The following is a 26,176-nucleotide window of genomic DNA, read 5'->3' as shown; positions in this document are numbered from 1 at the left end:
TGTGTCCCTGCCTAACGCTGGTGTCTCACTCATCTCTTTTACCTAAATTGTCCTGAACTTTGTTAAGTGTTCTGGACAAGGCCGAGCTTTTCTTTGTTAAAACCTCAGCATGTCTCCCTGATCTGAACTATTTGCTTTCAAGATAAGTTGTATTTTACCATGAAAAAATACAGTATCTAACATTACCATTCACATTAAATGAAGTTTCCTCATAACATTTATCTTTAGTTTTATGAAGTCATCGTGACCAATGTTACAGTAATTTCTGTTAGCTGATTGTGGTAAACAATGTTTAATGTGAAAAGAAATTAAAACTTTCTTCATCTGTTATAGAATATTTCTCTTCTTTAAAATGACTTCTATTCATAATTCTGGTGTATTTGCCTATTCTTTATTTCACTACTGTTTTTGTCTTGTTTTTCTTTCTTCAGTTTGTGATACTCTTCAGTAAAAATCAACATTGGGCCAGCCTTTGCTATAGTTTAGCAAAATCAAAGAGAAATATCAGCCAAAATTTAATATGCCTTCATACCGTTTTTATTTGTAACTTTTGCGAGCATTCCAGGTTTTTTTTCCATTTTTGTGTTATAATATGGTCACTTGTTAGCTAAATGGAGTGACTGGGGTGGGGGAGAAGGCACATGACCTATAATTACAAACACAGCTATAACTGAAACACAGCTGCAGGCTGTGCTGGAGTCTAGGCACAGTTTTTGTGGCCAGGGTAGGGTGGGGTTCTTGGGTGTGAGCAGTGGTGGTTGGGTGTGACTCCTGGCTTACCCTGACCCCTGTCAGTTGGTGTGTTTTCTTCAGAAGGCAGCGGCTTCTATGAGGCTTTTACACAGGAGGTGGTTGACTTCTGAAAGACATCATGGATAGAACTAAATGAGAAACACCTAGTTCTTAAATATCAGAGTTTAAACCAGTACTAAAATGTGAAAACCAATTTCACGTACTACATTATTTTATACTCTTCGACAGTGATGTCAGATGTTTGTCTTTTAATATTTTTCATATTCCTCTTTTTCAAAATGACAGCTTTCAAGAAATATGGAGTAGGCATAGTAAATTCCCATTTGGGGAAAGGAAATGCCCATCTCTTTCATGTGAGTCAACCAATAAAAAAGGAGTTGGGTAAACACATTTTCTAAAATGGCTCTGGAAGTGGTTTGTTGTTAGAAGTCTTAGGCCAAGAGTCTGGCTGGTTTTAGAATGTAGTAATTATACATTCAAACATTATTTGGTATCTTTTATTTTCTACACATGTTCTCGAAGCTTATTTGATGTAAGGGAAGTCTTACAATGACGTGGGAGAAACTTTGCTATAGTTAAATAATACAAGGAGGCAGCAGAACCTGGAGGGGAACCGGGACAAGCAGTAGCAGAGTGGGACCCTCAGAATTCTTGTAGGAACATACAGGAAGACGTGGGAGTTGGCCAGTTCTCAGTTGTCTGCCAGACGAGATAGTTTTTCTTCTTCCCTGCATGCTGGAACCTGCTTCTCCTTATGTCCTTCCTTACCGCATGGTTTTCCGTGGGCATCACTCACCTGGGTTCCGTTAGGGTGCCACTCCCCCAGTGTTTCTCAGGAGCATTTTTTTTAAGTCTGATAATTTTAACACATCTACATTTTGACTGACACTGTTCTTCAGTCCTCAGAGTTCAGAAAACCACAAGAATAGCTGGGCTTTGGAGTCAAGCCTGGCTTTGTTCTGGGTGATTTTGAAGAAGTTACTTAATATCTGAGCTTCAGTTTTCTCATATATAAAAATTAACACATAGTTTAGAGGGTTGTAAGGATTCTTTTAAAATAAATATTTAGAGCACTGATTTGTCTGAGAACTCATGCAAGCTAGCAAACCTGTCAGAAGGCCCTTATGTTGGAAATAAACTGCTGGGCATCAACATATACTCTAAACTTTATGAAAGTAGCTTATGAAAAGGCCAGAGAAAATGTGGATGATGCTGTGTTCATTTAAAAGGAAGATGAGTGGAGACATCTCAGAAATAAGCTCTGGAATAGAAGGAAAATAGGGGACCCAGTAATGACACAGCTTCAGATGTGTATATGTGAGGTACCAGGTCATACATAGAGCTTAGACATGTTAACATAATGACATAAACATGACTGTCAAAATCTGAGATGCTACTTGTTACTAGGGTACAAAAATACACTGTTCAAAAGAAATGGGTCTAATAAAGTTGGGAAACTACTATATATCAAGAATACACAAAAGGAACTTAGACCTGAGAGGGAAAGTAAATGAGTATGAATAATGATGAAAAAAGACAAAAATATGATTGTCGGATTATATTGTACTTTTCTTCATCAGATTAAGGCTATGGATTTCTGTTCTGAATCTGCAACAGGAAAACACGGAGACAAGACATGGTAGTGATGCAGTAGTTGGGCTATAAAAGACCTTGCTGGGTGTCTTGTTTGCTAAGAGTCCGATTAACTCTTGACTTGCTGATAATGCCATCCCATTAGGTTACCAGAAGTAACAAAACTGCTGCTCTGGGATTCATTTTGGCCCAGTGGGAAAGAATGATTCTAGAGGAAATGTTAGAAGCCTGCAGCGAACATAGGTGTGCACTCAAATGTTAGTAATGATGAGACTAAGCAGACACTGGTGGTTGCTTCTCCAGCATCCCTGCTTCTTCCTTGCTGGGATATTGAGGAGTAACTTTGCTTTCCCCTCCTTGTGGCTTAGGGAAGTAGGACGTTATCCCAGCTCCGTTACCTTTGGTGTAATTGCTTTAGAAGTGGCCGTGGGACTCCATCCTGGCAAAGGAGACATGAGGGAACTCTGCTGAGGGTGTTTCTGGGGAAAGTTCCTTCACTCCCAAGGAGACCTTGCGAGAGACTCTTTTTGCCTGTGGACGTTATTTTGCCTGAACTTGGTGACTGAAACTGCTATAGCCACATTTGGACCCAGAAGGGAGCTAACCTGAGGGCAAAGCCAGCACATTGAAGCTGTAGAGGAGAAAGGAAAAAACCTGCCCTTGCAGAGCTGCTGATTCTTTTTTAGATTTTAAGTTCAGGTGCACATGTGCAGGTTTGTTATTTAGGTAAACTCGTGTCACAGGAGTTTGTTATACAGATTATTTCATCACCCAGGTATTAAGTCTAGTACCCATTAGTTATTTTTCCTGATGCTCTCTCTCCCACCTTCTACCCCCTGGTAGGCCCCGGGGTCTGTTTTCCCCTGTGTGTGTCCATGTGTTCTTATCATTTAGCTCCTACTTATAAGTAAGAACATGCAGTATTTGGTTTTCTGTTCCTGCATTAGGTTCCTAAGGATAATTATCTCCAGCTCCATCCCTGTCCCTGCAAAGGACATGGTCTCATTCTTTTTTCATGGCTGCATAGTATTCCATGCTGCCTATGTACCACATTTTCCTTATCCAGTCTACCACCGATGGGCATTTAGGTTGATTCCATGTCTTTTCTGTTGGGAAGAGTGCTGCACTGAACACATGCATGCATATATCTTTAGGATACAACGATTTATATTCCTTTGCATATATACCCAGTAATGGGATTGCTAGGTCGAATAGTATTTCTGTTTTTAGGTGTTTGAGGAAACGCCACACTTTCCACAATGGTTCAACTAATTTACAGTCCCACCAACAGTGTATAAGTGTTCCCTTCTACACAACCTCTCCAGAATGTGTTATTTTTTTACTTTTATTTAGTTACCTTTTATTATTTTTGAGACAGGGTCTCACTCTGGCCCAGGCTGGAGTGCAGTGGCGTGAGCTTGGCTCACTGCAACCTCTGCCTCCTGGACTCAAGTGATCCTCCCACCTTAGCCTCGTAAGTAGCTGGGGCTACAGGCTTGTGGCTGTCTAATTTTTTATATTTATAGGGATGAGGTTTCTCCATGTTGCCCAGGCTGGTCTCAAACTCTCGTGCTCAAGCAATCCACCAGCTTCAGCCTCCCAAAGTGCGGGGATTACAGGCAAGAGCCACCACACCCAGCCAATTTTTGACTTTTAATAATAGCCATTCTGACTGTTGTGAAATGGTATCTCATTGTGGTTTTGATTTGCATTTCTCTAATGATCAGTGATGAGCTTTTTTTATACGCTGCTTGGCCACGTGTATGTTCTCTTTTGAAAAGTGTTCATGTCTTTTGCCCATTTTTTAATGGGGTTGTTTATTTTATTCTTGTAAATTTGTTTAAGTTTCTGATGGATGCTAGATACGAGACCTTTGTCAGATGCATAGTTTACAAAATTTTTCTCCCATTCTGTAGCTTGTCTGTTTACTCTGTTGATAGTTTCTTTTCCTGTGCAGAGGCTCTTAAGTTTGATTAAATCCCATTTGTCAATTTTTGCTTTTGTTGTGATTGATTGTGGTGTCTTCCTTATGAAATCTTTGCCCATTCCTATGTCCAGGATGGTATTGCCAAGGTTGTCTTCCAGGATTTTTATAGTTTGGGGTTTTATATTTAAGTCTTTATTCCGTCTTGAGTTGATTTTTTGTGGTGTAAGGAAGGGGTCCAGCTTCAGTTTTCTGCATATGGCTAGCCAGTTATCCCAGCACCATTTATTGAATAGGGAGTCCTTTCCCCACTGCTTGTTTTTGTCAGGTTTGTCGGAGATCAGATGGCCATAGAGTGTGGCCTCATTTCTGGGCTCTCTATTCTGTTCCATTGGTCTATGTGCCTGTTTTTATACCAGTACCATGCTGTTTTGGTTACTGTAGCCTTGTAGTATAGTTTAAAGTCAGGTGGCTTGAGGCCTCTGATGTCTCCAGCATTGTTCTTTTTGCTTAGGATTGCCTTGGCTATTGGGGCTCTTTTTTGGTTCCATATGGGTTTTAAAATAGTTTTTTTTCTGGTTCTGGGAAGAATGTCATTGGTAGTTTGATAGGAATACCATTGAATCTATACATTGGAGGAGCTGCTGACTTTGCTCATTGTGGAGCCCAATGCTCTGTATTTCTGGAGAAGTAATCTGTTCATTGGAGCTTTTTCCAGTTCAAAGAATGATATACATAGAAGAGAGTGTTAGGCATCAACATCTACTCCAAACCTTATGAAATAAGCTTACAAAAAGATGAGAGAAAATATGAAGATGCTTCTGTGTATACAGATCTCTGAAAAATAAATATCTGCTGTATAGTCACAAATTATTCTGATGAAGGGAAAAGAGGTATCTAAAGAGACCATTGTGGCTACAAGTCAGCTCTCCAATCTCATAATTTTAAAAGACATGAACAGAAAGTGGGAGTTTGGATATATAAATCAAGGATAAATATAAGTGCCAAACACTTCTGAGAATAATGTTGGAAAGGCCTGGGATGAGCTAGAGTTGACAGAAAAATAATAAAACCTACATGTTTGTTACGGTCACACAAAAAACAGCAGGGATACACCCCATGGTTCTCAAGTGTGGCTGTACATTAGAATCACTTAGGGAGTTATAATTTTTTACTTTTCAATATTGATGCCTGGGCCTCATACCAACCACATTAAATCTGAACACCTATGGCTTGAAGCAGATGCCCTAGAAGGGAGCACACTCTAAAGCTGGGAATAAGGACAGTTAATGTGAAACTGGAAACCAACTGAAGTGATGAAGACAGGAAGCAGGTGCCCAACTACCTTGGTTCAAGTCACCAGACCCAGATAAAGTTATATTTCAGTTATATTTCCGAGTTCTAAAGGAACTCGTGCACTCTGAGTAACCTGTTCCTCTCCCAGTTTCATTGTCAGAAGTGGAGGGCAAGCCCCAGGCACTCTCTCGCAACCTCACCATCATCATCTGCTCTGAGACCACAAGGAACCGCAGACAGCCACGTCACCTCTCAGCGTCCTCACTGGAGTCTCTCTATGGGCCCAGGACATCCCCTTTTCTATTCCCATTTTCTGTCACACACCAACCCCCATTCCAGAAACCCTTCACTGGCCTCTGGAGGTCAGGCTCCATTGGAAACTTGCCATATGCCCTCGACCTCCTCTCTGAAAGTTACCTTCACTTTCTTGCTCTAACCCCTGACTCCCCTGAGGGCACTGCCTCCTTTGCCGTCCTGGGAGTGTTCTGTATTTTAAGGCTGTCATTTATTGACTGTTTACTTAGTGACAAGCACTGTTATGTGGTCATGACATAGGCCCATTTTACAGATGATAAAACAAGCCCAGAGAAGTCCCATTTATTCTTTGAACATTGAAGTTTCATTTTCTCATGCAAAGACTATTCTTAAAAATATTCCTTATAATTTTTTTCTGTTTTTTAAAATTGATATTTTTCCATTGTAGGACTGTAATCTCGTGATTACAGAAAAGTATGAGGGGAAAAAAATGAATCCCACTACCAAAATCAGCTCTTAATATCTTGGTGAATTTCCACTAGTCCTCTTTATTAATATTTATACATTAAAATAAAAATAAAAGAGTACTGTATACAGAGTTTGTGTGAGATTTTCATCTTTACGTATCACAAGCATATTCCCAGAATATTAAACCTTTGAAAACGCATTTGCTTATAGCTCTATAATACTCCATTTTATAGGCATGCCATTTTCATCTATTTAATGTTAAAACCAAGTGAAATAGCACTACAGCCCTGCCAGAAGGGCTAAAATGAAAAGGACTAACAATACCAAGTGTCAGGATTCAGAGCAACTGAAATACTCAGATATTCTTAGGTGGAATGTAAGTTGAACAATCATTTCACAAAACTTTTGTAGTATCTACCAAAGCTAAAAGTATATTTATACCCACTGATGCGACAATTTTACCCCAGGATAAATATCCAGCACGAAGAATGCATCTGTCCATTGGAGACATGCACAAGAGGGCCACTTCATTAAGAAACTACAAGTAATGCAACATCCATTAACAACACAATGGGTTTTTAAATGATGGTGTGTGTTCATACAGTGAAATATCACAAAGCGAAATAACACACTACTGCTACATGAAAACACTTCAAGGGAAGAAGCCAGACGTAAAATAATATATACTGTATGAGCTCGTTTAAATAAAGTTCATAAACAGGCAAAACTAGCCTATGATGATGAAGTCAGAAAAATGGCCACTTTTTGCGGGGGATGCTATTAACCAGGAGAGAGAACGAGAGGACCTCCTGGGGTGCTGAAAATATCCTGTATCTTGAAATGGATGGTGGTCCCGTGGGAGTATTAATACCCCCACGTAAAAACTAATCAAACTTGTATTAGGCCATTCTTGCGTAGCTATAAAGAAATACCTGAGCTAGGAGTGGTGGCTCACACCTGTAATCCCAGCACTTTGGGAGGCCGAGGCGGGCAGATTGCCTGAGGTCGGGAGTTTGAGACCAGCCTGGCCAACATGGTGAAACCCCATCTCTACTAAAAATACAAAACTTAGCCGGGCATGGTGGCAGGTGCCTGTAATCTCAGCTACTCGGGAAGCTGAGGCAGGAGAATCGCTTGAACCCGGGAGGTGGAGGTTGCCATGAGCTGAGATCACACCATTGCACTCCAGTCTGGGCAACGGAGTGAGACTCCATCTCAAAAAAAAGAAAAAAAATCCTGAGACTGGATAATTTGTAAAGAGGTTTAATTGGCTTATGATTCTGCAGGCTCTACAGGAAGCATGGTACTGGGATCTGCTCGCTTTTGGGGAGGCCTCAAGGAGCTTTTACTCATGGTGGAAGGTGAAGTGGTAGCAAGAGAGAGAGGTGGACCAGGGGAGGTGCCACACACTTCAACAACCAGCTCTCACGTGGACTCACTATCTCGAGGGCAGCACTGAGCCAGGAGGGATCTGTCCCCATGACACAAACACCTCCCACCAGGCCCACCTGCAACACTGGGGATCACAATTCAATATGAGATTTGGTCAGGGACAAATATTCAAACTATATCAAAGCTGTACCCTTAATATTTGTACAGTTTATTGTATGTCATTTCTGGATATATAAAGTTAAATCTCAGCAAAAGCAAAGCAAAAAGAAGGACATTTAATGAGCACCTACCATGTGCCAGGAAATATACAAGGCACTAGGAATCCACTGACAGTAGTCCAGGCTGCCTCTGAGCTTGCTCTACTTCAACCATTAGCCTAATTTTGAACATATAGACTATTTCAAATATTTCCACACATCACAGAAATTGTAAAGGAAAGTGTCAAATGCTTGACTCTATGAAGGATGTAAAATGTAAAAATCTCCACAAGTTTGTATTTAAAAACTTCCAAACCTATAGAAAAGTTGTCAAAATAGCTTAATAAAAACTTATATACCCTTCATCTATATATTTGGCATTTGTTAACATTTTGCCACATTTGTTCCATATAGCTATGGACAGACAGAGAGAGATGTAATAGAGACAGAATTTGGGGGCAAGAACTGTCTTTTCAAAGTGCAGATCTCATGACACTTGAACGCTAAACACTAAAATATATATTTCCTAAGACGAAGGACATTCCTTTTCAGTGCACATTCAGAAAATTGAACATCGATTCAAAGTATATTATCTGAAATACAGCCAATATTAAATTTTCCCCAACTGTCCCAATAATGCTCTTTAAGTTGTTTCTGTTTTTCCCCAATCAAGTATCATGCATTTCATTTGTTATGTTTCTTCCGTCTTTTTTCACTGTGAGAATGCCCTGGAGTTTTCTTTTCTTTCAAAGTCTCTTGAGAGGCTTTGAGTCTTTTAATTCCACATCCCTGTGCGCCTTGAGCCACCTTGCTCCAGAAGGGCCATTCCCCTACCCCCCGGATCTGAATCGCATGTCATCAGACAAGGGTATCCGTCACTCCTCCTTGTAGTCAGCCACGGATCCCCTGCCACCCCTCCCTCCTTCTACTGTAGCTCTTGGTTCCCTGTCGCTGTCTCTCTTCAACCCTGTTTCTTTTAAATCAACTCCTCTTCTTTCGAATTCTTGGTGATTTCAAAACCTGCATAGATGATCCTCCCATTACCGTGTCCTTCTGCCCTCCCCACTGCTCAACAATTCACCCTCATTTTGATTCTCTAGATCTTTTCATTGCCAATAAGAGCAACTGCTCCATAACCTCAACGTCAAACCTCCTGCTCTCCACCACCATCTCCCACTTCTCCGGCTCACTCCACCCAGCACCCCAATACCTGTATTGATAGGAACCTCATAGGGATTTGGGCTACATAATTGTGTGACTGCCCGTGTGGCATGAGGACACACTGTAACTGTGAAAACCACTCTATAAAAGGAGCAAAAGCCTGGAGACCACTTCAAACCAGCAGGATCCCAGATGGCCACCAAAGTCTGGATGAATGCAGATCTTGAAGGACATTATTTGCTCACTGTTATGCATTTCCATAATAAACACATACCCTGTCACCCATGACAGTTTATATTTGCCATGGGAACCACCAGAAAAAGTCCTACGTGGTGACAAAAGAGGCTGTCTTGGGTTCCTGGAAATACCCACCTCCTTCCCCAAAATACTTATGAATAAATAATCCCTCTCCTAACTGCATATATTAAATGTAATCAATGAAACTGCCAATCCAAGACCCAGGCGTCTCCTTTGAGGTCACCCTCCTCTGTCTATGGAGCAATAATCTCAACAAATGTTACTTTTGCTTCGTACCTGGGTTCTGCTCCTGGATTCTCTTTTGCATGATATCAAGAACCCACATCTCCTACAACCCCCTCGGGTTTTCGAGGTCTTTGGCATCAACACTACTCTACCTTTGCCTGAGGCAGCCAGCCACTGCTCTGCCTGTCTTTGAACTGCACTTCACCCTTTTAGCTACACACACCCTCAACTCTCTTCTGCTCCTGCTTCGCTTGTTGGCAAAATCCTAAACCTGATTAAATCCAACTCTTCACCTACTCTACACTTGCATCTGTGGAGCCAAGTAGGACTGAAGAAAAACACAAACTACGCTGCGTGGCACCAACCTCAAGAGAGCTCTTAGTGCTACCCAGCAATTACGCTACCTTCTCCTAGTCCCTTCACACTCACCTCACCAGATGACAGTGGCACCACTTCCCCCAACTCCTCACCCCCTCCCCTATCCTGCTTTCTAATTCAGAGTAAATAGAAGAAAGCAGAAGAGAAACTCCACAAGTTTCTTCTTCCTCTGCTATATGTACAACCTACCAGAATGTGTGAACATACGCTCTGACTCCTCTCTTACATGCTCCTGTCTGAGGCCAACCCTATTCCCTCTACCTCCTCAAAGACAGTTAGCAATTCTCTGTCTCATATGTAATATCAGGTTTTTTCCTTTCTACTAGGTCATTTCCCTTAGCATATAAACAAACATGTCATGTCTCCAAACACATATGCACATATGTACATACTCTCCACTTACATTTCTATTGCCACCTACATCTTTTAAATCAGTTTTATTGAGGTAAAATTTACATACAATAAAATGCACCTATTTTAAGTGCATGAGTCCATGCCTTTTGACAAATGTTTACACCCTTGTAATCACTATCACACATTGCTGTTCAGATTTTCTATTTTGTCATGTTTCAATTTTGGTTATTAGTCTCTTTCAAGAAATGTGTGCATTTCATCCAAGTGTCAAACGGATTGACATAAAATTGTTAATAATCTTTACTTTTTATACTTTAAATGCCATAGAATCTGTAACAATATCAGCTTTTTTCATTCCCGATACAGGTTAATTTTCGTCTTTTCTTTCTTTTTATTTCAGTGTAGCTGGTGGTTTATATATTTTATTGCTCTCAAAGAAACAGCATTTTATTTTCATTGTTTTTTGTTTTGGATTACTTATCCATTTTCTATTTCATTGCTCTCCACTGTTATTTTATTTTCTCTTTCTATTCTTAATGCATTCTCACTTTTCCTAGCTTCTTGAGGTAGAAGCTTAGATGAATTTTTTCCTTCTGAGTGCTGCTTAGGCTGCATCCCACAAACTTTGCTATAGTGTGTTCTCATTTTCAATCAGTTAAAAAATTCTAATTTCCCTTGTGATTTCTATTCATGGCTTATTTATCAATATGTGTTTTCTTTCTAAGTAGGAATTCTGTGTTTTTTTTTTCTTTTTTTTTTTTTTTTTTTTTTGAGACAGAGTCTCACTCTGTCTCCCAGGCTGGAGTGCAGTGGCGCCATCTTGGCTCACTGCAAGCCCCACCTCCCGGATTCACGTCATTCTCCTGCCTCAGCCTCCCGAGTAGCTGAGACTACAGGCGCCCGCCACCACGCCCGGCTAATTTTTTTTTTTTTTTTTTTTTTTTTTTTTGTATTTTTAGTAGAGTTGGGGTTTCACCATGTTAGCCAGGATGGTCTCGATCTCCGGACCTCGTGATCCACCCGCCTCAGCCTCCCAAAGTGCTGGGATTACAGCCACTTCGCCAGGCCCCAAGTAGGAATTTTAAAGATATCTTTTAATTATCGATTTTCAAATTAATTCCACTACAGACTGAAAACATTCTCTGTCTAATTTTAATTAAGTATACTGAAATTTGCTTCACGGCCCAGCACAGGATCTATTCTAGTAAAAATTCCATGTGCCCTATAATAGGATATATATTCGGGATAAAAGTGAATGCTGCTATTATTGAATGTTATTTTCTATAAATCTCAATTAGGTCAAACTTGTTGATAGTGTTGTTCAGGTCTTACTGATTTTCTGTCTGTTTGTTCTATCTATTACTGAGAGAACTGTTGAAATTTCCAACTATAAATCTGGATTTGTCTAATTCTCCTTTTTATTTTGCCAGCTTTTGCTTCATGCATTTGAAGCTGTGTAATTAGGCGCATACACAATTAGGATTGCTGTATCTCTTTGTTCCTTTTTTTTTTGAGACAGAGTTTCACTTTTGTTGCCCAGGCTGGAATGCAATGGTGCAATCTCGGCTCACTGCAACCTCTGCCTCCCGGGTTCAAGCGATTCTCCTGCCTCAGCCTCCTGAGTAGCTGGGATTACAGGCATGCTCCACCACACCTGGCTAATTTTGTATTTTTTAGTAGAGACGGGGTTTCTCCATGTTGGTCAGTCTGGTCTCGAACTCCCAACCTCAGGTGATCCACCTGCCTCAGCCTCCCAAAGTGCTGGGATTACAGGCATGAGCCACGGTGCCCTGCCTCTTTGTTCCTTTTATCATTACATTTATCTTCATTTCTGATGATGATGCAGGGCAGGTGAGCCCCAAAATTGAGGCTTAGTCAGGGAAGGTTTTTGGCTTTGTCCAGGAAAAAACTTAATGGTGAGCTGGCGGTATCAGACAGCAACTTTTATTGAAGTGGCAGTGCGTGGTAGCAGCAAAGGGGCCTGCTCCTTGCAGAGCAGGGCAGGGAGGCAGGGAGGGAGGGAGGGATACCCCATAGTCATTGTGTCCAGAGTAGTAGTTTAGAGGCAGTTTCATAGTCATATTTATATTTATTTTTAATTATATGCAAATGATGGGGCAGATTATGCAGACATGTTTAGAAAAAGAGCTGTAACTTTCCGCTCGCTGAGTCATTGTCATGGAAAGGAGTGGTGAGTTCCGGGTGTTGCCATGGGAACGGTAAACTGACAGGCACACTGGTAGGCATGATGGAAAGGTGTTTCTACCCTGTCCCTGTCTTAGCTAGTCCTCAATTTGGTCCAGTGTCTGAGCCCCGTCTCTTATTTCAATGTCACTTTTCCTAAATTCTATTTTTTCCTGATACTAACATTGAAACTGCCTTTGCAAAATTATAACTAAGGAAATTATGACAGTGAAAGAGATCAGACCTAACCAACTCCATCTTGCTTCTAACTTCTAAACTGTCCTTGCCCATTCCTGGGTATAGGCCGAACTAGCCTTGGGAAGGAACTTAGTTTAGGGTTTAAATAATAGCTCTTCCCAAAAGTGAAACTGTTCTTGCAAAACAAATAAAAGGCCACCAGCCATGAAGTAAGGATGAGAGGGGCTGGAATTCTCGATATTACCAGACATTATTCCGGAGGTCATAAGATAGCAAATTCCCCAGTTACTCTTGAAGATAACATCACCATTGTGAACCTAAGATTGGTCTGTTGAGATGTCTTTTCAGGTTTTTGCATTTCTGACAACTGGGTGTCCCCAGCCTGGACCTGCCAACCAGTCCTGTGGCCCCCATCCAGGAACTGACTCAGTGCAAGAGGACAGCTTTGACTCCCTGTGATTTCATCCCCAAGCCAACCAATCAGCACTCCCGACCCACTGGCCCTACCCACCAAATTATCCTTAAAAACTCTGATCCCTGAGTTTTCAGGGAGACTGACTTGAATAATAATAAAACTCCAGTCTCCCACACAGCCGGCTCTGCATAAATTACGCTTTCTTCACCGCAATTCCTTGTCTTGATAAATCGGCTCTGTCTAGGCAGCGGGCAAGGTGAGCCCATTGGGCGGTCACAACATCACCCCTTCGGTGTTCTCATGACTATTGAGCTTACATACTGTATCTTTTTTCGTGCTTTATTTTTAACCTATTTGTGTGTTTAAAGTGTATTTCTTATATACTGTGTATAGTAGGTTACTATTTTTACAAGAACTATTCAATCTCTACCTTTTAATTGAAGTGCTTTTACTGTTTACTTTTTTTTTTTTTTTTTGAGACAGTCTTGCTCTGTCAGGCTGGAGCACAGTGGTGCGATCTTGACTCACTGCAACCTCTGCCTCCCAGGTTCAAGCAATTCTCCTGCCTCAGCCTCCCGAGTAGCTGAGATTACAGACATGCACCACCACACCAGCTAATTTTCATATTTTTAGTAAAGATGGGGTTTCACCAGGTTGTCCAGGCTGGTCTCGAATTCCTGGCCTCAAGCAATCCACCTGCCTCAGCCTCCCAAAGTGCTGGGTTTACAGGTGTGAGCCACCACGCCTAGCCTTTTTACTATTTACATTTAATGTAATTATGGACATATCAGTTTAATGTCTTGACATTGTGAAAACCAGTTGTCACAAACTAAAGATTGTCTCATCTGTTCCTTTTGTAGATCAAGTATTTTTCTTTTTTTAAATTTATAAATGGGAAAGCTTATATCAAAGTATTTTTAATTCTAATTCTACGATTGGCTTAATAGCTATACCATTTCCTTTCTTTTAGTGGCTGTTCTAGGGCTTACAATATACATTTGAAGTTTTCACAGTCTACCTTCAATAACATCACACTACTTCACGTGTAATTCAAGACCTGAAAGCAGATTACTTCCACTTCTCCATATCTGTCTTTTGTGCTCTTGTGCCATACATTTTGCCTTTGTGTGTTATAAATCTCAGAACGTATAATCACTGTTTTAAACAGCCAGTTATCTTTAAAGGAAAAAAAAAAAGATGACTTTTGAAAATGCTTTTATATTTGCCCACATATTTACCAGTTCTTAAACTCTACATTAGATATGACTTTCCATTGGATATCATTTTCTTTCCATCTTTTGCCTTTTAAAAATATCCTTCCTTGGAACCTTTTTTTTTTTTTTAATATAATGCTATGTTGTTCTCAACATTTTTTAGTGTTGAAATAAAATCCAAATAATCAGAGAGCTCCTGGAATATATGATGCAATCAGAAGATGGAGCAGTAATTTAAAACTGGTTTTAGGCTCCGTGTGACCCAACATTGTTGAAGGGCTGCCAAAAAGCAAGTTCTGTCTCAGACTTTATTAACAGGACAGTAAGTCTCAGGATATAAACAATAATGTTGTGCTTCAATTTCATCGATGACGTGCAATGTTGTGTTCAGTTCTAGGTTCCACATTTCAAGGTTATTGACACATCTCAAGTATGTTCACAGATGACCAAGCAGGATCATGTAGGATCTAGAAACGGTGTCAGGGTGGGGCTGTCAGAGGAAGTGGACTTCAAATATTTGAAGGGCCACTATGTCAAAAGTCATCATACCTATTGAGAGTTGCTGCAGTGGTCAGAACAGAGCTAATGGGCAGAATTTGCAAGTAGACAAAATTTGATTCAGTTTGGCTCAGCACTGTGCAAAAAGGAAAGGAGCTATTTTTGATAGTGAGTTTCCATCGCAGGAGGTGTTCAAGCAGAAGCTGTCAGGAAGCAAAAATGCCCTGCCTAGTAGGGGGGAGAGAGAAGAGTCATGTATTGGACATAAGGATGAATTAGTTTACATCCAAGCACCTTTCCAAATCTGATTCCATCCCTCCTTAATTTCTCTGTTAGTTCCTGCCTTTCTTCCCTTTGTCAGTGTTATTTTCCTGCCTATACACATTCCTACTTTCATCTTTAGGCAGCCCATCCCTTCCCTGCCGTGTCCTTTCTAGTATGTTTTTCCTTGACAAGTCAGGATGATCTTGGGACTTGTACTTAATTACAAAGACTCCTTCCATCATCAGTTTCTCCAAAGAACCACTTTCCTGTTGTAACTAAAGTGTGACCATCCCTTAGCATATTGTCTAAGCCAAGATTCCCTACAGAGTAGAGGCTTGGACAAAGCCTACATGCCAAGACTAGGGAAATATTGTGGAAAGAAAATGTATATAAACCAGACTCCATACAGAAGGCTGGGCTCCTTGTATTCCATGGCCTTACTTTATTCTCATTTTTCTCCAGTTTTGCTTACTCAACTTTAGAATATAGTTTTCTCAAAATAAGATTTCAAGGCAGTGATCATGTCTTGGGGCACTTTGTTTCCTATTTTTATTTATTTTATTTATTTATTTTTTAGATGAAGTCTTGCTCTGTCACCCAGGCAGGAGTGCGGTGATGCAATCTCAGCCCATTGCAACCTCCACATCCCAGGCTCAAGTGATTCTCCTGCCTCAGCCTCCCGAGTAGCTGGGATTACAGGCGCCCACCACCACACCTGGCTAATTTTTGTATTTTTAGCAGAGACGGGGTTTCACCATGTTGGCCAGGCTGGTCTCAAACTCCTGACCTCAAGTGATTCACCCACCTCGGCCTCCCAAAGTGTTGGGATTACAGGCGTGAGCTACCGCGCCCGGCCAGTTTCCTACTTTTAGATGTGTTTTCCTAGTCAGCTGTGCTCATTCATCCTCAACCCCTAAGTCTGATGGTGGCCTGTGCCCACAGCAATGAGTGTAGACTCACTGGACCCATGCTTTCAAAGGCAGCTCCCTCTACCTCCTGGGGCATAGGCTAGTTTCCCTTGTGAAAGGAAAATATCTTGGGGCCCCAATACCACTGAGCTAAAGGGAAGAGTCAAGCCAGAAACTGCTTAGGGCAAATTTGTTTCCCATTCTATTCAAAGTCACCCCTCTGCTCATTGAGATAAATACATATCTGATTGCTTTTTTTGGAGTGGCTAATCAGAATGCATCCATTTGTCTCTTATCTGCCTATGACCTGGAAGCCCCCTCCTTGCTTCGAGTTGTCCCGCCTTTCCAGACTGAACCAATGTTCATCTTACATATGTTGTTTGATGTCTCATGTCTCCCTAAAATGTAGAAAACCAAACTGAGCTCTGGCCACCTTGGGTACATGTCATCAGGACCTCCTGAGGCTGTGTCATGGCCATGCATCCTCAACCTTGGCAAAACAAACTTTCTAAATTAACTAAAACCTGTCTCAGATTTTCAGGGTTCACACCCTCTTAATGTGATTTTCTGCTTTATCCTCATGTTGGATCAGAAAAAGGCATGTGCGTGACTTGAGAAGCTATGTGTGATGGTCAATTTTATGTTTGACTTCACTAGGCCACAGGGTGCCCAGATGTTTGGTCAAACATGTGGGTGTTTCTGTTAGAGTTTTGTGGATGAAGTTAGTGTTGAAATCAGTAGACTCAGTAGAACTGATTGTCCTTCCCATGTGGGTGGGCCTCATCCCATCAGTGGAAGGCTAGACTAGAACAAAAGGACTGATTCTCCACAGTATAAAGAGGATTCTTCCTGCCTGACATTGCCTTTTTCCTGCCTTTGGACTCGAACTGAAATGTTAGTCTGGGTCTCAAGCCTGCCAGCATTTGGAACTGCACTGCTGGCTCTCCTGGGGCTCCAGCTGGCCAATTCCCGCTGCAGAGCTTGGGACTTGCCAGCCTCCATAATTGTGGGAGCCAATGCTTTGTAATAAATCACTTTCTCTCTATGTATACATCCTGTTGGTTTTGCTTCTCTGGAGAACCCTGACTAACACACTGTGCAACTGAGAACTCTCATGAAGGGTAAAACATTCAGCAACGTGGGTGGGGGCTCCTGCCATGATAGCTCCCAAGAACAAGACATCTTCAGAGACCTTGCCTCACTCTTCCTTGTTTATTTGGTTTTCTGGCTTTGTCTGAGGTATTCTTATTTTTCTTTTGAGACAGGATCTTGCTCTGTCACCCAGGCTGCCGTGCAGTGATGCAATCATGGCTCACTGCAGTCTCAACCTCCCAGGCTCCAGCAATCCTCCCACCTCAGCCTCCCAGGTAGGAGGCTGGGATCACAGGCATGCTCCACCACATCTGGCTAATTTTTTTAAAAAAATTTTTTACAGACAGGGTGTCTATGTTGCCCAGGCTGGTCTTGAACTCTGCCTTAATCTCCCAAAGTGCTGGCATTACAGGTGTGAGCCACCATGCCTGTCCTGTGGGATTCCTATCCTCTGACATCAGAGGTCCGGCTCTATTACTATAACATGTTGCAGGCCTGGACAGTAAAACCCTTTCTGCTATAGTATTGACTGCTGCCTGTGTTCTAAGCATTAGGTGAGCTAGTAAGGATTCCAAGTCACATGAAGTGACCTCTACTCTCAAGAAGCCCATAGTCTAGTGGGGAAGATGGCAAGCAGAGCTTACAAACCAGCAATTGCAAGATAACCTAACAAATCAGACAGTATATACACAAGACATCACAAGAACACAATGGGTAGGTACCCAACCCCAAATAAGGAAACCAGGAATGGCTTTCAGAAGATGATATTCAACAGGAATTCTTACAAATGAGTAGGACTTGTGCATTAGTGTTTATAGCAGCATTGCTCACAACAGCCAAAGGGTGGAAATGACCCAAATGTTCATCAAAGGACATACAAAATGTAGCATATACAAGATGCAAATGGATATATAAAATGTAGCATTATATACAAAATGCAAATGGATATATAACATGTAGCATGTACAATGGAATATTAGCCTTAACAAGGAAGGAAATTCTGCCACATGCTATAAAATGCGTGAACCTAGAAAACATTATGCTAAATAAAATAAGCCAGTCATAGAGGGACAAATACTGCGTGATCCCACTCATGTGAGGTCCCAAGAGCAGGTAAATTCACAGAGACAGAAAGTAGAATGGTGGTTGCCAGGGGCTAAGAATGGGGCGTTGTTGTTTGTTGAGTACAGAGTTTCAGTTTGGAACGGTGAGAAGGTTCTGGGAATTCAAAGTGGTGATGGATGCATAACATTGTGAATGTACTTAACACCTTTGAATTACACACTTAAAACTGGTCAAAATGGAGCTGGATGAGGTGGCTCAGGCCTATAATTCCAGCACTTTGGGAGGCCAAGGCAGGAGGATTGTTTGAGCCCAGCAGTTTGGGACCCGCCTGGGCAACATAGAGAGACCCTGTCTCTACAAAAAAATAAAAATTAGCCAGGCATGGTGGTGCGTGCCTGTAGTCCCAGATACTTACAAGTCTGAGTTGAGGCAGGAGGATCGCTTGAGCCCAGGAGTTCGAAGCTGTAGTGAGCCATGATCACACCACTGCACTTCAGCCTGGGTGACAGAGCAAGATCCCAGCCCTTAAAAAAGAAATGGTTGAAATGGTAAATTTTGTTATATGCATTTTTCCACCAAAAATAAATAAATAAATAAATAAATAAATAAAACGAGTAGGCATGAACCTAAAAGGAGCACGGTGTAGAGTCAGAGGGAGGGGGCAGAAGGGTGGGGCAAGCAGAAGGGCAAAGGCCTGGAGTTGGGGAGGGTGAACTGACCAGAAAATTACAAGCAGTTCCATACGGCTAAAGCATGGAAGACATGACTTTGATGGGGAGGAATTAAAAAAGGGGAGGCTGGAAAAGTAAGCAAAGAATGTGACTAAGGAACCTTGGAAGATTTGCCAATGACTTTGAGGTTTGGGCTTTTTTCAAAGACATTTGCATAGGTATCATCCACATTCACATCACGCAGAATGAACTCTGGTTGTCACCTTGGCATATTTCCCTTCGGTATTTATATTGTAAGAAATTATAAATTTTTGTTTAAAAAATGCTTACTATAAGGAATTTAAACAGTCCTAAACATGAAGAGATGAAAATGTTTCACATTACCCCAAACCCATCACTCTTTTTTTTTTTTTTAATTTTAGGAGACAGGATCTCCCTATGTTGCCCAGGTTGGTCTCCAACTTCTGGCCTCAAGTGAGCCTCCCACCTCGGCCTCCCATAGTGTTGGGATTACAGGCGTGAGCCACTGCACTCGGCCCATCACTCTTAAGTAAGAATATTAACTGAATATTTTTCTTTCATATAGATAGCTGAAATGGTTAATAAACAAAATCACATTTAAAAACTTGGGATCATGTAATTGCAGCCATTTACAATTTTTAGGTATTTAATTTTAGTTAAATTTAACATAAGAAACTGAAGTGAAACCAAAGGACTCACTGACTGTCACATAAAAACGTCTTCACCACTAGAGGATTATTTCTTAAAGATCTGTCTAGGATTAAGAAAAGAGTAATTATGAGGGAAACAGAAGAGACTGGCATTATTGTTTGTATTATACTTTACATGTCAATTTCAGAAAATACTGACTCCCCGCTATGAAAGATGAAAATGTTAATACTTCTTCCACCTAACCCCCTCCATATTTTGTAGGTTACATGATTATTTCAAAATGTTCCATGCCGGTTGCAGTGGTTCACGCCTGTAATCCCAGCACTTTGGGAGGCCGAGGCAGGTGGATCACCTGAGGCCAGGAGTTTGAGACCAGCCTGGCCAACATGGTGAAACCCCATCTCTACTAAAAATACAAAAACTAGCCAGGTGTGGTGGTGGGTGCCTGTAATCCCAGCTACTCGGGAGGCTGAGGCAGGAGAATTGCTTGAACCCGGGAGGTGGAGGTTGCAGTGAGCCGAGATCGCACCACTGTACTCCAGCCTGGGCAACAAGTGCGAAACTCCATCTCAAAAAAAAAAAAAGTTCCAGGTTTCCAACACTTGCACTGTGCTTTTTAATTAGTGTTCTCCTAATTGTTCAGTTTTAATTCAATATTTAAACAGGTTCTACTTACTTGTCAGTCTTTTATCAGGGCTTCCCTTGTCATTCTTGTGTGTTTTTAAATCACGATTCACCTAAAATTGGTAACTTTTTTTGCTTGTTTTTTTTTGTTTGTTTTTTTATTTCTGAGACAGAGTCTCGCTCTGTCGCCCAGGCTGGAGGACAATGGCACGATCTTGGTTCCTGCAACCTCCACCTCCCGGGCTCAAACAATTCTAGTGTTTCAGCCTCCCGAGTAGCTGGGATTAAAGGCATGTGCCACCACACCCAGCTAATTTTTGTATTTTTAGTAGAAACGGGGTTCTGCCATGTTGGCCAGGCTGGTCTCGAACTCCCAACATTTAATCGTAAAATATTTTTTCGAGAAGATTCATGACATTGTGTGGAGATGTCTGCCTGTTGCCTTTCCATTTGAACGGCACCTTGACAGGGTACAATAGTCTCAGGTCACACTTCCCTTCGGAACTTTGTTGACATTACTCCGTTGTTTTATGGCTTTGATTGCTGTGAAGAGTTCTCAGGCTGGTCTAATTTGTTTCTGTTGTAGTTGATTTCTGTTGCAGTTGACTTGTGTTTTTCTGGATGCCTGGAGGTTTTTTGGCACAGAACCTCCTGGAGTATCAAAATCTCCAAGAACATCGGGTGTGCTTTTAATCTCAGAGTCAATCCTGCCTGGGAGAGCCCACGTAGATATCTTTGAGTAAATCTTCTCCACCCCTTTTCAGTCCTCTGCTTCAGGAACACAAGATTGTTCTTATGTCGGTTTCTCTTCTTTTCTGTACCATATCCATTCTCCTCTCTGTTTTAACATTTCTGTTGTCTTCGTTTGCGTGCACTGAGATTACAGGAAATCTTTCTTCTGTGCCACTGTGCTTGGATTTTCAGCTATGTCTAGTCCTTTGATTTTTTAAAAATCTACACTTTAGTTGTCTAATTCCAATGTTCTGGAGTTTGAGGAAATGGAGTGGGGGAAATAGAAGGAAAAGGCAGAAAGCTTGACTGTGTCCATGTGCAGCCTGTTGGAGAAGCTGCGTCCGGCTCTCTGCTGCTGTGTTGCTGTGTGGAACCTGGGATCACTCTGCCTGGCTGCAGGGGTGGGGTGGGAATGGCAGATGTCAACATTCCCACATGGGGCTTCAGATTGTTCTCCCAATTTAGGCGTAGTCCTGGAACCCTCCTTTCTGCTAGGGGGTCAGCTCTGTGTTTCACTTTTGCCCATTTCTCCCATTCCTCTGCCCCTCAGTATCCCCAGCCTCTCCCTTGAATCTTTGACTCTTTGTAAAGTGCTCTATTTACTTCTCAGGCTGGTGGTCACAAAGAGGGGAAAATAGCAAAGTCTATCGACTCTCCATGATTTAAATAGTTATTTTAAAATGTTTCTTTCAGTGATCACTTGCCATCTTTGACTTTTCCTTCTCATTGATTTGCTAGTCATTCACTGGGCATGTATCACATGCCATGCACTGGGAGAGACACGTGCAGTTCAAGGACAAGTGACATAGTCTCTGCTCATGGAGTTTATGGTTCATTTTATTTCTCATTTCATTAATCACCAAATCTTCTCAATTTGCTATTAGTTATTATCCTCTTCCTCTCTACTCTTGTCAGCCTGTTCCAAGCCTTCATTATCTCTTACATATATATGCAATCACTTCCTATACATTCCTCCTTATCCAAGAATTCCTGGTGACAAGTCTAGCCTGCATAATATTTTTAGAGAAATCATTTCAAAATCACTTTCTTCATGACTCTCTTCTAGCCAAGAAATTATCAGCAACTCCTTACTTGTGACCACGCAAGCCCAATCTCCCGATCACAGGTCCCTGTCCTGCGGCTCCAAGCTCTCCACATGCAGTGAATACTGTGGAGTGGCTTGTTCAGCATCCATTCCAAACCCTTCCAGCATGCCTTTCACAAGCCGCCCAAATTGAGAGCTAAAAATTACATTTTTCTGACTCTACTGCAGCTAGAATCCCAGCTGTGAGAAGATTCCGACTGTCAGATGCACTTGGTGAAATTTGATTCAAAGCCGAGGTATGTGGAAGAGAACTGGGGGTGAAGCATCCATTTTGCCGGTGTGGGTTGCAACGAGGGCAGAAGGTCTGGTTTGGAGGCAGTGGCTTCCTGGTCTGGCGACAGCTTCTTAATGTGGCAGCTGCCTGGTCATGACGGAACTCTCCACTCTCTTGGTGACCACTTCTATAGTGTGGTTAAGAGTCATTCTTGGTTGGCCAGGTGCAGTGGCTCACACCTGTAATCCCAGCACTTTGGGAGGCCAAGTTGGGCAGATCGCCTGAGGTCAAGAGTTGGAGACCAGCCTAGCCAACATGGTGAAACCCTGTCTCTACTAAAAATACAAAAGTTAGCTGGGCTGGTGGCGCATGCCTGTAATCCCAGGTACTTGGGAGGCTGAGACAAGAGAATCACTTGAACCCGGGAGTCAGAGGTTGCAGTGAGCCGAGACTGCGCCACTGCATTCCAGCCTGGGCAACAAGAGCGAAACTCCATCTCAAAAAAAAAAGAAAGAAAGAAAAAAAAAAAACAGTCATTCTTGGAAGCTTAACCTAGAGACTAGAGAGTATTTGTTTCTTCTTTCCATTGTCCAAGTAGCGTATACTGCTAAGCCCTTTCTGCTTTAACTGTGTAGCCTGGCACCTGGTTCCTGCGATTATTACCTCTGACCAATCAATGTATTCTACTATCCAACTTTAATCCTCACTTTCCCCCAAAACTTATCAGGCTAGTCTCTCTGGTTCCAGGAATATATCCTGTCCACTCCCACCCCTGGGCCTTCACTCTCATTCTCATTTGGCCCCTGCCCTGTAATGATCTCCACTGGGTCCTCTAATTCCAGATCTACAGCCATATCTGTCTCCTGGAGCTTGCTTTGACCCCCTATTGTTCCTACTGATCATCTCCAAAGGACAGGAAGGCACAGCCCTGATAGTTGGGTGCAGATTTATAGTCTCGGCTCTTCCATAGTCCAATTGCAATACTGGAAAAACCAGCCCTCAGTTTCCTTCGCCATCAAACATGGAGGCTGGACCACATGAACTGCATTCTCTTCCAGTTCTAAAGTTGTTAAGACTCTTACAGCTCCAAGAAAAGCCACTTTCCAATTCAAGAGAGCCAGGCTGCTGTTAAACACATTTTATTTCAAATTCTGTGACACCTTTTTTCTGCCCTTTTTTCTGCAAGGTTGACTGGGCACATGTGGAATTGTTTATTTTAATTGCTGGAAAGTCCCTGCAGCTGGCAGAGCCAGGCATTGAGTGATGAGGAACAGAATCTTTTTTTTAACAAGGCAATTTCTTCTGCGAGTGTGGTCACTGCTTTATGGACAAAATAAACAACTTGCATATGTTCAATTACCCGGCTTGTCTACTGAGACCTCCTGCCCATAGCGAAGGCCTGATTGGTGAGGATCCAAAACAAGCTCTCAGTCCACGTTCCAAGAAAGGCAGACGACGAGGCCCAGAGGACATAACGCTGGGCCATGCTGGGCCTCATTAGAGGCTCCACGAAAGTCAGCAAGGAGGAGCAAACGCTTTGGAGCCTCGGGGGTGATTGACTTGGCAGAACAATTAGGTCTTGGTGTGAGATCATTCCCAGTCTTTTCCTTTGGAGTAAGAAAAAGAATGTGCTGATTTCCACACTGCAGAGGCTGTCACGGTCACGGAGCAGCAGGAAGGAGCACACCAGAAGCCTCTCTAGGCAGGTCTGCCACTCACCAGGCATGGGAGATGCTCAGCTAGTTTTTATGCCCATTTGTCCCAACTATTCTTAGCCTACTCTTTACCAAGAGCTACATCCCTACATCACATTACTTGAATCATACTATGGAAGGCCTTCCTAGAACTTGATTGCTATCTTTATCTTTATCTTTGTTTATTTATGTGTTATCTTTATTTGTTTATTTATTTTTTGAGACAGTTTCACTCTCATTGCCTAGGCTGGAGTGCAGTGGCACGATCTCGGCTCACTGCGAACTCCGCCTCCCGGGCTCAAGTGATTCTCCTGCTTCAGACTCCCAAGTAGCTGGGCTTACAGGCACCTGCCACCATGCCCAGCTAATTTTTTGTATTTTTAGTAGGGACAGGGTTTCACCATGTTGGCCAGGCTGGTCTCGAACTCCTGACCTCAGATGATCCGCCAGCCTCAGCCTCCCAAAGTGTTGGGATTACAGGCATGAGGCACCACATCTGGCCAGTGTTATCCTTATTTTTTTATTTTTATTATTATTATCTTTAAGATGGACTCTGGCTCGGTCGCCCAGGCTGGCAACCTGGGCATGGTGCACTGGCTCAATCTCGGCTCACTGCAAGCTCCGCCTCCTGGGTTCACGCCATTCTCCTGCCTCAGCCTCCCGAGTAGCTGGGACTACAGGTGCCTGCTGCCACGCCTGGCTAATTTTTTTGCATTTTTAGTAGAGACGGGGTTTCACCGTGTCAGCCAGGGTGGTCTCTATCTCCTAACCTTGTGTTCCTCCTGCCTCGGCCTCCCAAAGTGCTAGGATTACAGGGGTGAGCCACCACGCCCGGCCTATCCTTATTTTTAAATTATTATTTTTATTTTTCAGAAATGGGGTCTCTGTTACCCAGACTGGAGTACAGTCTGGGTCCAATCGTGGACCCAGTCGTGGTCCAATCGTGGCTCACTGCAGCCTCGAACTCCTGGGGTCAGGCGATCCTCCCACCTCAGCTTCCTGAGTAGCTGGGACTAAAGGCTTGTGCCACCATGCCCAGCTAATTTTTTTATTTTCAGTAGAGATGGAGTCTCACTATGTAGCCCAGGCTGGTCTCAAACTCTTAGGCTCAAGTGATCCTCCCATCTCTGCCTCCCAAAGTGCTAGAATTACCTTTGATCAAGGGATGACATAAAAAATAACCAGCTGGAAAATGCCTCTCGTTTCTTCATATGCACCTTACATATGCATCTCGGAAGCCGTGGATGCTACTTTAACAAACAAAGCACTTAAGTGGCCTAATTTGGGGTCAGGAGTGACTCCAGACTTTTATCCTATTTCTATCTGCTTTGTTCTCTTCAGTGCATTGGTGCTTTCTCTTACACACACACACACACACACACACATAAAACCTTGGCTCAGATTCACGTGTCTGGGAGGCCTGGCCCTGCTGGTTGATTCTGACCCTGGCCTGGGACTGCCTTGGGGTTTTTTTTTTCTAGTAATTGCCACTCACTCCACATATTGCCCCTACTCCTGGACACCTACCTCCTACAACCTGAACCCACGTCATCTTGACCCCTCTTCCCAAGGGAGGGAGATTAAACTGTTCCTGAGTGGTAGAAAACATCGGACATAATTATACTGATCCCATAATTGCAAAAGATTTTCATAGCAAATTTCTCAGAAAGTTTATCTTGATGAATTGCTTTGACCTATGACCCACTGTAGCTATTTTTGGCTTATGTGTTCATGAGTGCATTGCAGAGACGGACAGGGCATCCACACCAAACAGGAAAATAAACATTAAAATTGGGGCTTTGTGTTGTCTGACCCGCAGCTGCAAGAATGCCAGGATTTTAAGCAACAGGACAGGTAGAGCCTAGCCCTACCGGATGGGGTAGGTGCACGAGCCACAAATGCAAATTTGGTCCCTCGTCTCAGTTCTCCAAAACTGTTATGGGGATCCCCAAGACGAGCTCCCAAGTAAAAGGTAAGAACTGTAGCTGTAAATATTTGAGAATGGTCTCTAAGATCATAGACAAGAGTGAAAGCCAGAAAAGAATATTATTGCACAGCTTGTGCCTGACTCAGAAACAAATGCTAAGCCCGTTCAAAATATGCACCCACCTACAGATAGGCTTGTGCTGGTAAGCTTGAGTGCGTCGATGCAAAGCTTGCTGCTTCTGATCCAAACTCTTCTCACTGATCTGCATTACTTTAAGCAAATGACGATTTGAGTAGCACTCAAGAAAACATTTCATTCATTGGAGGTAGAATGGGACACTCTGCAGTGCAAGAAACAGACCTTATTTCTGTCACCCAAGATCCTACACGTTCTTATCAGGAGGAGAGACAGCAAAAAAGGACAAGAAACTAAAGAGAATCAAATT

The 26,176-nt window shown here is 42.4% G+C and overlaps 1 long non-coding RNA gene across 1 annotated transcript; it reads right to left on the bottom strand.

The window, feature by feature from the left end:
- Nucleotides 1–523: 523 nt before the first annotated feature.
- LOC129049466 (uncharacterized) lies at nucleotides 524–26,071 on the bottom strand. The gene is made up of 3 exons (XR_008512566.1): nucleotides 25,914–26,071; nucleotides 18,508–18,616; nucleotides 524–859 (listed from the first exon to the last, which is right to left on the bottom strand). It is a non-coding gene; the product is annotated as an uncharacterized LOC129049466 (long non-coding RNA).
- Nucleotides 26,072–26,176: the final 105 nt, after the last annotated feature.

The sequence above is a fragment of the Pongo abelii genome, chromosome 14 (assembly GCF_028885655.2).
Source record: "Pongo abelii isolate AG06213 chromosome 14, NHGRI_mPonAbe1-v2.0_pri, whole genome shotgun sequence".
Lineage (NCBI taxonomy): Eukaryota > Metazoa > Chordata > Mammalia > Primates > Hominidae > Pongo > Pongo abelii.
This window is presented reverse-complemented; position numbering and strand designations above follow the sequence as displayed.